The sequence below is a fragment of the Sorex fumeus genome, unplaced genomic scaffold (assembly GCF_029834395.1).
Source record: "Sorex fumeus unplaced genomic scaffold, SorFum_2.1 ptg000044l, whole genome shotgun sequence".
In the NCBI taxonomy this organism is placed as follows: domain Eukaryota; kingdom Metazoa; phylum Chordata; class Mammalia; order Eulipotyphla; family Soricidae; genus Sorex; species Sorex fumeus.
Window position 1 is genome coordinate 65,513,172 of NW_026606101.1, and position 15,378 is coordinate 65,528,549.

Below are 15,378 nucleotides of genomic sequence, written 5' to 3' on the forward strand. Positions count from 1 at the left end.
GACTTGGGTCCCCTGGCAACCAGCCCCCACCCTTAGGTTACCTAGGTGCTTTCCAAAAGTAATCTTCATTAACATAATAAAAGACATTTTTATAACTTCTCTCATTACTCTCATTACTTAAAACATTTCAATGGTTTTAAGAGCTTAGTGCCAGATGTGGGACGAAGAACAAATATTTCTCTTACTGAATATCATGCTAAGATGTTCAAATGTAAGTAGCCTTAGATTCTCCAGAATGACCCAGCCACAAACTTAGTTCATGACTCAGGGAAAAGAAGCATAATTCAGCCAACTCAGTCTGAATATTCACTGTCACCATCACTGTCCTCCAGTTGTTCATCAATTTGCTCGAGCGGGCCCAGTAACCTCTCCATTGTATCACTTGTTACTGTGCTTTGGCAAATCGAGTACATCACGGGTAGCTTGCCATGCTTTGCCGTGTGGGCGAGATACTCTTGGTAGCTTGTCAGGCTCTCTGAGAGGGGTGGAGGAATCGAACCTGGGTCGGCCAGGTCGGCTGCATGCAAGGCAAACGCCTTATCTGCTGTGCTATCGCTCCAACCCAGTCCTAATATTAGACTCACAAAATAAAATTTAATAAGATGGTCATTATTTTATTTTTTTATGCTTCAGGACCACACTCAATGGTGCTCAGGGGTCAGACCTGGACATAAGTTTTAGGACCATGCTTGGTGTTGTGCATTTGAACCAGTGTTGTGTTGGGACAACAGCTACATGCTAGGCCAAGAGCCTCAACCTTGGTACTATGCCTCTGACCTCCTAAAATGTTTTTTTAAGGACCTCTTAAGCAGTGCTGGGGGCATGGGGGCAGAATGGGGGGACTGGATCGATTCCTCAGCTAACCAGACTAGACTATCAGGCCCAATGACCTCAATGTTGTGTTAGGGCCAATAGGTTACACCTGCTGGTGTTGGAATAGGAGCACATGATTACTAGGGATCAAACTCAGGGTTTCAACATACAAGGTATATATGCAGCATTCTAAACTATCTCTTTAGTCTTAAAACAGTAGACTTTCTACACAGCAGTAAGTAACCACAGTATGTAAGTAAATGTTACCCCCAAATGCTATAAAATCTGTCTGACCCATTTCCCTTCAACTAAATCCTTGTCCACTTACACAAAATCTGAGACTCCACGTGGTATAGGCTGTTGCTATGTGGGCATGATTCATTGTCTATGACAATATTTATTTGAGTGCCAAGTGACCCTAACATATCTAGGTACTTGTTTTTTTACATCATTAACCATTTGACAGGGATTCTTGGAGTGCAGAGGATGCTAACAAATGTAAAGCTTCTGCCCACACAGGAAAAACAGAAGTTAAAGCAAGATATTTCTAAAATTTCCAAGTGAACTGAGGTGTAAGAATTATCTTGTTCTATATGAAACTTCAAAACTACCTTGACTAGTTCTCTTTAAATAAAGAGAACTGAAGACAGTTGTCAACTTATAGTTTCTGAATACTGATGTGTAACTTGAAATAACACTTCTTAAAAACTGCTAAGGATTGATCCTAATAATGTTAATCTAGTAGGTGTGTAAGCCAGAGCCATGTACTTAGCAAGGGAAAGAAGGCTTAAAAAAAGAATTCTCCTACACCTGAAGAATATCAACTCAGTAACTCAAAAGGTTATAAGGGGACAGTGAGATAGTTCAAAGGACTGCTTTACATACAGGAGACTTGGACTTGATGCCTGGCATTGCATGATCACCAAAGCACTGACAGGACTGGTCCTTGAGTACCTGTACACCACTGGTGTGGCCTGGGGAAAAAAAAAACTAATAACTGATTTTTAAGTTAATAAGCCATAATGTTAATCAGATCATTACTTCTGAAAATGGAGATATGGAAAATCAGAACTGCCAATTAATAGATGAGTGAATAAAGAAGATACAGTATATGGGGGGGCAGAGAGAGAGAGAAAGAGAGATACAGTGATTAGATAATCATCTTGCATGTAGCTGGCCTCAACTGAAACCCTGGCATTTTATATTGTTTCCCAACTAATACCAATGACCTCTGATCACAGAAATAAGCCCTGATCACCAACCCTAAAATAATAATAAGATATTGTATCACTGTCCTGCCATTGTTCATCGATTTGCTTGAGTGGGCCCAGTAATGTCTCCATTGGAGACTTTGTTGTTACTGTGTTTGGCATATCGAATACATCACGGTGGCTTGCCAGGCTCTGCCGTGCAGGCGAGATACTCTCGGTAGCTTGCCGGGCTCTCTGAGAGGGGCAGAGGAATCGAACTCTGGTCGGCCATGTTGGCTGCGTGCAAGGCAAACGCCCTACCGCTGTGCTATCGCTCCAGCCCTAATAAGATATTATATACTCACATATAAAAAGATGGAGGTTTTCTATTTTAATAAGATGGAAAAATCCTAGGGAATTCTGTGAAATAAAATAAAAGTCACAAGGAAAAAGATCAATATTAGATGATTTAACCTCATGTGCAACATGAAGATATAAATTGATGAGGAGAAAAAATGAAATGAAATGAATCAAGGGTCACTAACAAGAAAATTCAGAGGGGAAAAGAATGGGGATAGTAGAAATAATGGGCAGGGTTCAAAGGGAAGTTAAGGTTGTTATTCTTTTATTTTTTAATTTTGAAATGTTCTAAAATAATAACTAATTTTTTCATTTATTTCTCCTGAGAACAAATTTTCACGCATCTATCAAATCTTGTTTGTCCTTTATGTCCTTGATTTATGTTAAAAGGATTAGGCTACATAGCTAAATGAAGCAAAAAATTTAAGAACCAGACAACACATGAAAAGTTCTCTTTTCAATGTCTTTTGATTCTTCAAAGTGTCTTTTCTTTTTGCCTCTGTATCTATGAACCTCAGAACTGGTTTCCCTGCACTATCTAACTCCGTGGTCACTCCTTGCTGACCAGTATTCCCAAGGCTGATCTAGGCTTGAGGAAGCAAAAAGATTCAACCAAATCTTAAATGTCCCTGATGTTTTACATATACAGTCAATATAGGAAGTGGATCATCTCTGCCTTATAGGATTACACATGGTCCCAAGGCTGCACAACTTTAAAAGCAAAACTGAGTTTCAAATCAGTTTTAGTGAGACCAAAGATAGTTGTGTCTAACCTTAATATGTATCCCATCCTTACAATACTTGGATTTTCAAAACCCTTACCAAGAACTAGAATCCAGGAAAGATGGTTTAATGACTACAAAACTCGAATTTTAATATATATTAACATTTTTTTATAAAACTGCTCAACCCCAGTCTCCCATCAACTTGGCCTCCTGTTGGCTTGGCAAGGCCAAAGTCCTCCTCAAAGACTCTGCAAGTCTTTGTCTATAGAACCTTAATTTGTAGGCATTGAAAACAGACCTATAATCAACCCTGGGTCTCAAAATCACAAACCAGAAACAGCGACCTGACCTCCGTTCCCCCCCAAAACAAATCCCTGGGAGAGGAAGAGCAAGGGAAGGAAAAGAGCAGGCCTCAGGCGAGTCCCTCAGAGAGCTGGAGGGGGAAACATAAATGCATTCACCCTCTGGGGCGCACCAGACACAAGGGAAAAGTTTGATGATGGGTGTGGTGTTGGAATTATGCTCATGAAATACATTATTCATAGCATTGTAAATTACAGAATCTCAATAAAACAAAAACTAATTGTTCTTTAGAAAGAAAAATCCACCAGGTTTTCCATTTTAGGTTTTTTTGTTCTTTTGATTCAGCCTTGGAAGTTTATAGGATTCCAAATACTTAACTGTTTCTTGGCTCTTCAATTTCATGCCATGAAGTTGTTCATAGTATTCTTGTGTAACTTTTTGTATTTCTGTGGTATATGCTGCAATTATCTCTTTTCTGTTGTCGCCATATTTATTAAATTTTTCTCTTCTTTTCTATATGAGTCTGAGAGTTTGTTAAACTTGTTTATTCTTTAAGAAAAACAGTTCTTGGTTTCACTGGCCTTTTGTTTTATTTTTTCATTTCTATATTATTGTTGTTCTTTTTCTAGTCCTTAAAATGTGAAATAAATTTTATGCCTTTTCTTATATCCTGGTGAAAGCCTATGACTATGCCCTTTCCTTTTGGTACAGGTTTAGCTGTATCCCATATGTCTGGTACCACGTTTCATTATATTCATTTGTTTATGAGAATATTTTTATTTCTTCTTTGATGCTCTCTGAGCCAATATTTGATTGGTAGCATGCTGTTTAGCTTCTCAGTGTTTGAGTTTTTCTTAGTTTCTATTTGTGATTTCTTCCCACCTTCATAGACCTGAAAAGGTAATTTCTGTGACTTTTATCTTCATGATTTTTTTAATAGACACGTTTTGTGACTAGCATCTTATCTCTCCTATAGACTGTCCCACGTATGCTAGAGAAATTTTTCTTCTTTAGAGTGGTAGAGAGCCCTTAAACATGTCTGTTAAACCCAGGTCTTCCATTTATTCCTTTAAATGAAAAATTTAAATAATTTAAATAAGAAAAAAATATTTAGTTTTCTGATCCATCAGGTCAATCTGTCCCTTTTAATGGTGACTACAGTCCATTGTTGTGAAAATTATATGAAATTATTGAATAAATGAGATTATTGAAATGATTTATCATCATTTTTGCAAGATTTTAATTAAGACACTATAATTTACAAAGTTATTCATATTTGAGTCTCAGGCATACAGTGTTCTGGCACCAGCCCCATCCCAGTGTCAGCTTCTCTCCACCAGTGTCCCCAGGTCTCCCCGCCCCCTCCTTTCCTGCCTTCTTGACAGACACATTTTTAAGTTTGGTTATCATCTTTTCCTTAGCCTTCTTATATTTTCTTCTCCTGTACTTGGATATCTGCCTTTTATGTCATTGCTGGATCTTCTAGGCTTATTTGTTTTAAGATTACCATAAAGTTTACCTTTGAAATTATGAGCATATATATTCCCATTTGAAGTTCAAGGCAAGTGAGCCTCATGTTCATGATACAAGACCTTATGTTCATTACTCTATTCTTCTCCCACATTTTATATGTTATTTTTTACCCTTTGGTACTTTGCTAATTCCAAATATGGTTTATTTGTTTCTTAGAATATAATCTACTGCTCTCTGGTAAGCAGTTTTAGTAGCCATAAAATTATTTAGATCTTATTTGCAAAATTTTCATCACTCCTTTGAATCTGAGTGAAAAAAGTTAGATAGAGTAATAATTTAGGGGTTCTGTTTTATTCAACCTATTATATATGTTTTTTATCCCTTTATTTTATTTTATTTTTTTTAAAGTTGTAGATTTACAATTTTTTGTGCTTTGGTTTCAATTATACAATGATCAGATACCCATCCCTCCACCAGTGCCCATTTTCCACCACCATGGATAATATCCCTCCCACCCCCATCCCCCCATCCCCCCTAACCTATTATATATGTTAAACACTGCCATCTGGCCTGTACTTTTTCTCTATGGCTAGATCAGCTATCTTATGGTAAGTCTCAGTGTTAGAGTCCAAAGACAAGGCACTGCTCAGGATCAGCAACAGAGTTCACCAGAGGCTGTTGAGATTTCTAGGGACCATGGTGGCACTGCCTGAGGGCCAGCAGAGCCATGCCCAGTGATGGCAGGACATGCAATGCCAGGGGTGTAACTTAGGTCCTTGTGCATGCAAGTCATATATACATGGCTGCTGAGCTATCACTGGACCTTGTGGCATGACTTTTTGACAAAAGGTGATGTTTTTTCAACACCCAGAAGTGCTCAGGACTAACTCCCAGCTCTGTACTCAAGGAACACTTATGGCAGGGCTTGGGGTCTACATCTAGTGCTAAGAATTGAATCAGGGTCAGCTGCACGCAAGGCAGTTACCTTTATCCTTATGCTTTCTCTCTGGATGTAAAGTTATTTTTTTAATGGCAAATATCTAAAATCTATAGCTTAATTTTATTTGTCTATTTTTTTTGTTTATTTTTGGCCTAGTATTTTTGAATCTTAGTGTTCAGGGCTTTCTCCTGGCTCTGTGCTCAGGGATTCTCCTTGTAGGCTCAGGAGACCATACGGGGTATCAGTATAAAACTCTAGTCAGCCTTGTGCAAGGCAAGTGCCCTACTCACTGAACTACTTCTCCAGCCCTTCATTTGTGTATTTATTTCTAATTCACAACCCACAAATTCCAAATGACATTATATTTTGGTAATAATAACAGTTTTTCAAACCTTTTATTAAATAAAATTATTAAATAAAATTAAACGCATACTTAATATCATTTTATAAATCATACTGATTTCTAGATATAAAATTGTAAAACTTAAATATGTGAATTTCTAAAATAAAGATTGAAAATTAAAACTCAAAAAGTAATTTGTCATTTATTAAAATGAAGCATCCCACCTGATAAATGCACTTATTTGTCTATAGACTCTATTTCTACTTGCCCCTCTCTCATCCTGCAGATCACTCCCATCAGAGTACAGCAAGTACTTAAAATACAAACAAATAAAAATTAATTTTAAATTTTGAGTGACTATATATAGAGACAGGTACTAGGATATATGAGCATTTTTAATGATATTTGCTGAACATCTCATAATGTTACAACATAAATTTGAAAGGTGTTTTCTACCATACAGTTGTTTTTAAACTAGCTGAAGAGCCCATTCATCATCTCCCTCTAGCTTGTATGCTACTAATTAAGAAATGCAAGCAATTCTCAGTCACAGGGAGTAATTCACCTTTGAAACAAAAATATCTTGAAGCTTCCTTTTCAAACCTCTGAATCAGTTGCTTTCAGTTATAGGCTGAGATCACAAGGCAAGCTTTCAGGAATTAATATGTGTACCTAATAACTGTGTGAATAAGGATTTTTTCCAATATTAGGGACCCTAACAGAATGTAGATGTAAATGAAATGTTGAGACTAAACTAAGGCTGCAAATATTATCCCCCAAAGCTAATTTCAAAGGCTGTATTAATCTTAAAAGTCTGATTTTCTTACTATCTGGTTTGCAATAAGTAAATATTATACCCTTGAACTTACAAAACCTATTCATTCCAATCAAACAAATCTTATCTGTCTTATAAATCAGGGCTTTTTAATATATTGTTTGAGGAAAATATAGAATTTCATTGCTAAAAGAAATTAAAATGCTAAAACAATGACTCTATCTGTCAAGTTTGGATACCTGTAGTCCTCCTTTGCTGTAAATACTCCATGTGGTATTTGGAGGAAGTGTCTGGCCTTTCCCTAAGCCCTTCAACCTCCCTAAAATCCAACGTGGTAGACAAGAACAGTTTTCTTCATTTAGCTATTGTGTTTGGGGCTGTAGAGATAGTCCATTAGGTGCAACTAGCCTAGGTTTGACTCCCAGCATCTTGAGGAGTGTGATTCCTGGGCACAGAGCCAGGAGCAAGCACTGAGCATTGATGGGTGTGGTTCAAAAAGAAAACCATACTTTCAATACTCAGTCCTCATCTAGCATGATCATTTCCAACTGTTATTTTCATACTGGTTAGAAGTAGAAAAGGGATATACACGACAACCTTTTAGTATCATCATCTTCCCCATGATGCCTAAAAGTGGGGAAGGGGAGAGAGGGCGAGACAGACAGACAGACAGACAGACAGACAGACAGACAGATAGACAGACAGAGAGAAAGTGCCTGCCATAGAGGCAGGCTGGGGAGTGGAGGGCAGGGGTTGATGGGATAGAAATTGAGAACACTGGTGCTAGGAAATGTACACTGGTGGAGGGATGGGAGTTGGAACACTGCATGACTAAAACCTAATCATGAACAGCTTTGTCAGGGTCTATCTCAGAGTGATTCACTAAAAATTAAAAAATAATAAAAAAGAAAAAATCTCTCCTCGTTGTTGTGCTAACCCACAGTAATCACAGCCAAATGAAAAACAGAAGCCTGAAGCGTGAGAGCTGAGTTGCCCCCATCTCTGTCATTTACCAGTTGTGGGGCAGCAAGGACTTCTCAAGCATCTGTTCTTTCGTCTGGCAAAATAAGAATGTTAACGATCTCATGGGGTCATGGTGAGAATTAAACAGCAAACATGGGCAGAGCATTTAGAACAGAACCGGGGTGATATGACTTTGTTTACTATTTCTATTTTTATTATGTTTTAGCTCTTAGGTTCAATCGATATATATGGGGTACCACAGTTATGTCAGTTTGATCAATGTTTTTAGAGTCAAGGAAAATATTAATAAACTGTAACTGAATGAAAATGTAGGAAGGATAATATAATGGATTTGCCTTATTGCTGAATTTTGCCAATTTTACATTTGATTAGGACATTATTTCTGAAGTATTCTGTCCAGGCTGGGTTCCAAGCTGAAAGGGAGGGTCCAGTTGTGCAAATATAACCTTTGATGCATATTTGATCTCTGCTGCGACTCCTCATTGCTTATCGGTGCTTGGAAGCAGCACAGCTTGAGAGCAATAAAGCAAAAATATCCAAATGCTCCTAAGTTAGAAAGGCATCCTTAAGAATCCATGTCCTGAGATGGGAAGGAGTATGAGGAGGAACTACATTCTAGTTCTGTATTCTTGGGAATGGAACTGGGGAAGATTTTTACTGGGGAAGATATTCAGGGCTCCTAAGGATACCCTGAATTGGAAGTAAAATAGTTGAACCAAGTGGTTCCCCAGCAAACCTCCACAGGAGATGATTCAACAACTGGGGTGAGGGCTAGCCTGCAAGTGCCCCTTCCACTCCTTCCTACCACCAGCCATTGACTTGAGCTGCCTGGGATATGGCATAGATTGTACCCACCTTCCTCTGCTGTGGGGCTCCTCTTCCTTGTGTTCTGGGGAGCTGGTTTGGGACCCCAAACAAAATCAACTGTATGGTCCCAGAAGGAAGCGACAGCTTCCAACACACTTAGTTTCCTGCAGTGATTTATCAAATCATCGCACTAGCTAATAACCTGACCAAAAAGCTGCCCACAGAACTGCCTCAAAGAGGAATCTAGTTCCAAGAAAGTACAAAAATAGACACCTCTTGATTCTTCCTACTGAATGCTCATATCCTCGGAATGAGCACTTTCCTTCATATTCAAGCTTCCCTTTTGAGCAAGCACCTCAGAAGCTCAGGCACCGTGTTAGGTACTGAGCATTTGTTTTCATTGTTTTTGTTTTGGGGGTCACACTTGAAAGTGCTCAAGGTGCACTCCTGGCTCCATGCTCTCTCCTGGAAGGGCTGAGGGGGCCATATGCAGTGCCGAGAATTGAACCCAGCTTGGCTGCATTCAAGGCAAGCATCCTGCCTGCTATAATATATCTCTGGCCTCTAGCTCCTGAGCACTTGAGAAAAGTAAAGCAGAGAATCTGGGCTACCAGGTCATGATTAAGGTAGGAGACAGGGTCCAAAGTAGACAGGAAGCCAAAGTACTCTGCAGGCTACTAGATCCAGCTTGGGACACTGCAAACTGAACTTCTTGGGAAGCAGACTCAGAAGGAGAGTCAATAGTGGGATTTAGCACAGAGTGTAAATGGATTGAAATCTCTGAAACAGAAGAGACAAAAGAGGGTTAGGCAAAGGGAGAACCTGAGTCATGACACAGGCCCAGAAATAGCCTCAACCCAAACCATAAAGGCCTTATAAACTGTTGCTAGACATCATTAGAGTTTTCCTGGTATCCAGATCCTTATTCTCCTACACTGACCAGTCATTGAATGGGACCACACCACAGGACCTGGCCTTTGCAAGAGGGGGTTTTGCATTTGGGACAATCTTTAAAGGAACTGACCACAGAGGGCTATCTGTTGACCAGGAGTGTCCACCCCTGGCTAGATTTACAAAATGATTGGTGAAGGGATTCTGGTTTCTCTTAGAAAGTGTCCACCAGTAGAATCAAGGAGAACCTAAGAGATGATGCTGAGTATGCCTAAATGGAGAATCAGGAGAGGGCCAGGTGAAGGAGCAGGAATGGCAACTCCTTGGAGAAGGTGAAGCAAAGATAGACCATCAGGCTGTGTGGTTCCCCAGTGCTGTAGGAAGATGGGCAATGGCATGAGCCAGAGGCCGGCTGGTTTCAAATCAATGTTTTTAGCTAGAGCCCAATAGACTTTTCTACCAATCATCAGATTACCATCTTATCAGTTCCCAGAGTTTATAAGAGAGATGTTTCAGGAGCCTGCTTCTATCAGCAAAGGAATGAAGCTTCAACTTAGTAGGACAGTGTTAGACATGTGAGTAGGGGTAAAAGGACAGTGAAATGACCTGAAGCTCACTTGGCAAAGGTACTCCAGGGAAATTCACGGCCATGCTCAAAGGTCAGACTTTCTCTTCTAAAGTCTAAACCTTGACAGAGAAGAAGCAGCCTTTGGAATCAAATGCTTTGGATTGCCCATTTACAGCTGTCATCACTTCCTTCAGGGATCATCTCATCACAGTACCCAAATTCTAGCTCTCACTTGTCTACCAGACTTTCTTCAAATCTCTCTAGCAAGTCCTAGGGGGTTATTCATGTTGTGTCATAGGAAAAACACAGACATCTTGGCACATGCCCTCCAACTTTTTCATCCTTGTTCTCTCTTCTCCTTCCTATTTGTTCTCTGAGGGTGTGGTGTATAGTTCTCTTCCAGGGTAAGCCTTGGTAGTGTCTGTTGATCCCAAACTGAGGAGTTCAAGACCCTTGGTGAAGGCTTAGTCTGGCCTCTGAATTCCCAATTCTCGGAGGTCTTTGCCACCATTGTTGTGAAGTATTCACGGTCAAGACTGGGGGAATCCAGTCAGAATCACTCCTTCACAGCTCTGGATAATAACATTGAAAGCAAGATGAAGTGTTTTCAGGTCCTATTACTTTTCCCAGGGGATTTTTAATATCTCATGAAAAAAGACACCTGTGGGAAATTGCCTGGGGTATACAGCTAAACTCGAGCTTGGGAAGGAAAACAATGATTTCTCAGCTACTAGATCATGTCTCACAGCCCAATATTTCATGATGGGAGGCATTACCAACTGTGAAATGTGGAAACACAGTTCAGTCTTTCCCCAAGCATGTTCTAGTGATAGAAAAAAAATGGAGCTATAATGTAAAATAAGTTTGATAAATGATGACCACGCCAAGTTAAGAGGTTTCATTTCCTATTGGAGTTCTCAGAGCTGTTAACATTCATAGAGTGCATCTCCCACAGAAGGGCCCAATTCCCAAGCTCAGTGCATACAGACCTTTTACTCTGTATCATTCCTCAGAGACACCATGCTTCAGAGCACATATTAAATCCAGTCAAAACACCCCAATCTTGGAGATCCTTTTGGTTACTAACTTCATGAGGCCAAGAGACAAATAGCTGCAGGGGATGGGGTTTCCACTCAGTCTAAATCATGGCAGTCAAGGAAGCAGGGTGCCCCAGGTGAGTCCTTCAAAACCTCAAGGGATCCCCAATTCCCATGCTGCTCTCAATTTGATGCCACCTTAGAAATTAAGCTTCTTCAGGAACATTTTTCATCTATTCAGGTGAAGTTAAGATGACAAAATGGAAATCTCACTCAAACCATTTCAAAAAATTTAGGTAAGAATTTTACTAGTTTGGGTCACCAAAAAGTCCAAGAACATTCCTGATTCAGGACAAGCTGGAGACAAAGCTTTGATCTCTTTCCAAGACCTACCTTCTGAGTCCTGTGTTAGCTGCATTCATGTTTGTCTTATTTGGGGGCCATCCTAGAGAAACTAAGACAGTCAGGCTTGTGTCTTTCTGAGCACTAAGAGAAGTTGTTCTGTGCTAGAGTCCTAAGACACAGTGTTTAACAAATTCAATGGTGCCAGGTACCACCTCAGTGACTCAAGAAGTGCTCAGGGAACATTTAGGGTCACACCACGCCCACAGGAGGTCATGTGGTGCCAGGGATCAAACACACTATAGGAGCCTTAACCACTGTACTATCTTCTAACTCTTTTAGCTGTATACTTAAGTTCTCTTAACAGTGGCTCTTGGATGCTCACATTCTTCCATGCTAATGGCTGATACTAAGCAAGCTAGAGCTTCTGTGGTTCTATACTTCCATACATAATCTTGGATTTGCGTCTCATTGGCTTGGTTTTTAACACACATTCACCCCTGATCCAATCATTGCAGCCAGTGGGATACAGCACATACACTTTCCAGGTTTTCGATGCATGATAAAGAACCTCAATGTATGATTCTCCAAAGAAATGTCAAAATCAAGCCTCAGGAGTGGAAAGAGATGTTGCACTTATAGAAGCATCCTGCAGCAATGCCTTTGCCAACAGGTCTGTAGGACCAATGCCAGATCCTTCCCCACTGTGTAGCCTGCAGAAGTGGTGGACAAGGCCTTGCACTGAGGCCTCCGCTCTCCTATATTCCAGTGGCTTATGTCCCTATCTGCGAAAATAGCATCTGTGTCATTGCAGTGAAATGCTCAAGACAAAGAGGCAGGGCCTGTGTACGTTATGGCTGGTTCCTTCTAGTTCCTGGCTGGGGCAATTTATATTCAAGTACTGTTGCAACAGATTTACACTGGAGGCAAGGGAGCAGGCCAAAAAATAGGGAGAAAAGTAAATACAGCTAAGATCTTAAAAATCATGCTATCTAACTTCCTCCCTAATCAATCCTCTTTGACAAGGATAAAAGTCAGCTAAAGTTCCACAGACTCAGTATATGGGCCTGAGAGAGACCTTATAGGCTTCCTGCTAACCTTTTCACCCAGCATAAGGAATCTCTTTGACAGGGTCCCTGATGGGGAGTAGACCACTTTCAGTGGTAGAGGGCTTAGTAGCACATAAAATAAGTTTTTTGATAGTTAGTCTATCCTGAGCCAAAACAAGCCACCAAGAAATGACACTCCCTGATTTTGCCTCAACCTCCAATATTCATTAACATGAAATGAGCTTCACAGGTTTTCATGACTTATGCCATCCAACTTCCAATGCAGGTTGTTTCTGGGACAGAAACAAATCTTGGAAGCCAAGAGGAAACTTTAAAAAGCCATCAGGACCTTATGACTTTGGCCAGGGACCTTCTAGAAAGATAAATCATAAGCCAGGCTCCATAGTACACCTTTGGCTTTACCCTTTCTTCCATCCCCTTTTGGCACCTTGGATCTTGATTGGCCTGTTGGAAGCAATCTAACTCTACTGTACATTTTCCTCTTGGTATCAGCTGCTGTTGGCTATGTTCTGGCATCACTGGACCTGGTCCTGCCTTGTTCTTGTTCTGCAGCTACAAGCTCCTGAAAAGCTCCTGATTGCTCTGCTCCAGAGCTACAAAAAATCCTGATTCCTCTGTCACCTGTCTCCCAACTTCCTCTGTCTATGTGAAGCCTTATTGGGAACACAAGGGCACCCAGTCTTCTGGACAGACCCAGCCTTATCATAGCATGCGGTGATTAAGTGGTAAATGAATGGATCTTGGCCCTCTCCCATGCTTTGCTCCGGGGAAGTCAACAACCTGCACAACCCTGAGCATCAGCCTGAATGGTATCTCCCTACAAGTCATAGATCATGAAGGAGCCCAGATGTCAGAAATTTTATCCATAGGACATGCCCAAACCCAGGGCTGACCTCCTTTGTGCCATCCCATGCACTGAGCTTCCTCTGATCGTGATGGTCCTGCAAGTCAGAGAATGCCATAATGCCAGAATCCCCAGATGCTTACCAGAAGAAGAGATGAGTGAAAGGAATATAGGGTGAAGAAACCTTCTCTCCACCCTCTGGATATAGAACTTAGAAGGGGGGTGAATTTGCTTTAACATATGTAGTCCCCTGCTTTCCAGAAATCATCCTTCAATCTGCTCCATCCACCCAGCAACCCCTTTGTATAGACTCCGTAATGGGAATCCTTTTTCACCTTAATGGACATTAAGCCACAGCTACTGGGCCTAGGCAAAGAGAAGCCTTTGGTTCCTAATGGGAAAGACTCCTTTTTGCATCCCCCCTTCCTTTCTGCTGACTTGAGTACCCCTGGCTTTGCCCCCGAAAACACGGACACCTCCAGTAACTGTCAGATCACCTCCAGCAAGAGAGAATGGTCTTTTGGCAGCAAATCCATGAATGAGCCAAGGAAAGAAGGGGCAGGCATGCCGGCTCTGTGATGCTGACAGCCCCTCCTGCTGCCCCAGTCCTCTGTCCTACCCTCGAGGCACTTTCCATACTCCACTAGGTGTGCAGCTGGGAGGATGGGCAGCAGAAAGGCCCAGCTGTGTGGCACACGAGGCCTGCAACGCTGGATGCACTGGGAATTACACTGCCGAGGGGCGAGCAGAATGGAGGGTGGAGGCTGTCAGGCCCGGGAACCCCAGAGCAATTTCACTTGGTTTTGATTCATGGCTTGTCAGAGCGCTAACCAAATATTCCATTTTCATTTTCGCCCTCCTCTCTCTCCCATTGACTGGCATCGTAATTGAAAACTCTGGCATGAAGGGCCGGGGCCACCTGTCTGCCGGGCCCTCAATTCCGCCTGCTCAGTGTCTTGCTCCTGAAAGAGGGGGCCAGAGGGGAAAATCAGCAAACAGATGGTGTGCCGATTAGATTCACAGGGCCACCCTCCACTGCCTCTCAGTTCTCTGAGCTCAGGCAGCCTGGCCCCTCCCGCCCTCCACTCTGTACCTTTGGAGCTTATTCCTGCTTGTTTGCTCAACTGTGAAAAAAAAAGGATGCAGGGCCAGAAAGGCGGACTGAGTTTGAAATTACTTTCACCATTGTTTGAAGAGGCAAGAGGCAAACTGGTGAGAGTGGTTTTAGAACAAAGGGTCAATCAAACTTGGCTACCTTTAAAATTCTCCTTTCCTCATAGAAATATCTCTTCAATGGGCAGCCAAACAATAACATCTAACATTTATTGAGTTCTCATGACTTGTCACAAGCTGTTCTAAGAATTTTACATAAATGAACTCATTTATCTTGACAAAAACACGATGTGCTAGGTACTCTTGTTCTTCCCCACTCCATCATGGAGAAACTGTGATCAGAGGTACTTAGAAACTTGCTCCAGGTCAATTAAGTATTGTTCAGAACTAATGAATCAGGAATTTTAGCACTGTCAGGTGTCTTAATTAGTGAACAATTCTTTCCTGGGCTTAAAGAGTGGGACCTTTTAGTCAGGTAAATAGGTATATAGTAGTTAGATAGATGATGGATGGATGAATGGATAGATGGATGGATAGATGGTTTGATGGATAGATGTATGGATACATAATAGGCAGTGAGAAAATGAAAATGCATTTTTTTCAAATCAGAGTAATAAAATTTTACCAGGATAGTAAAAGTGAAAGGCTGGTGCAGGAATCCCAGTAAACCCTGTCTGGTGGAGAAAAAATTGTTGAGCTCCCTAATGTCTAGGGTCCAATTTAAAATGATGGAAGAAATAGAAAGAACAAAGACAATTGAGGTTCTCTGTTGACATAGTTTGATATACTTGTAGAAGCAG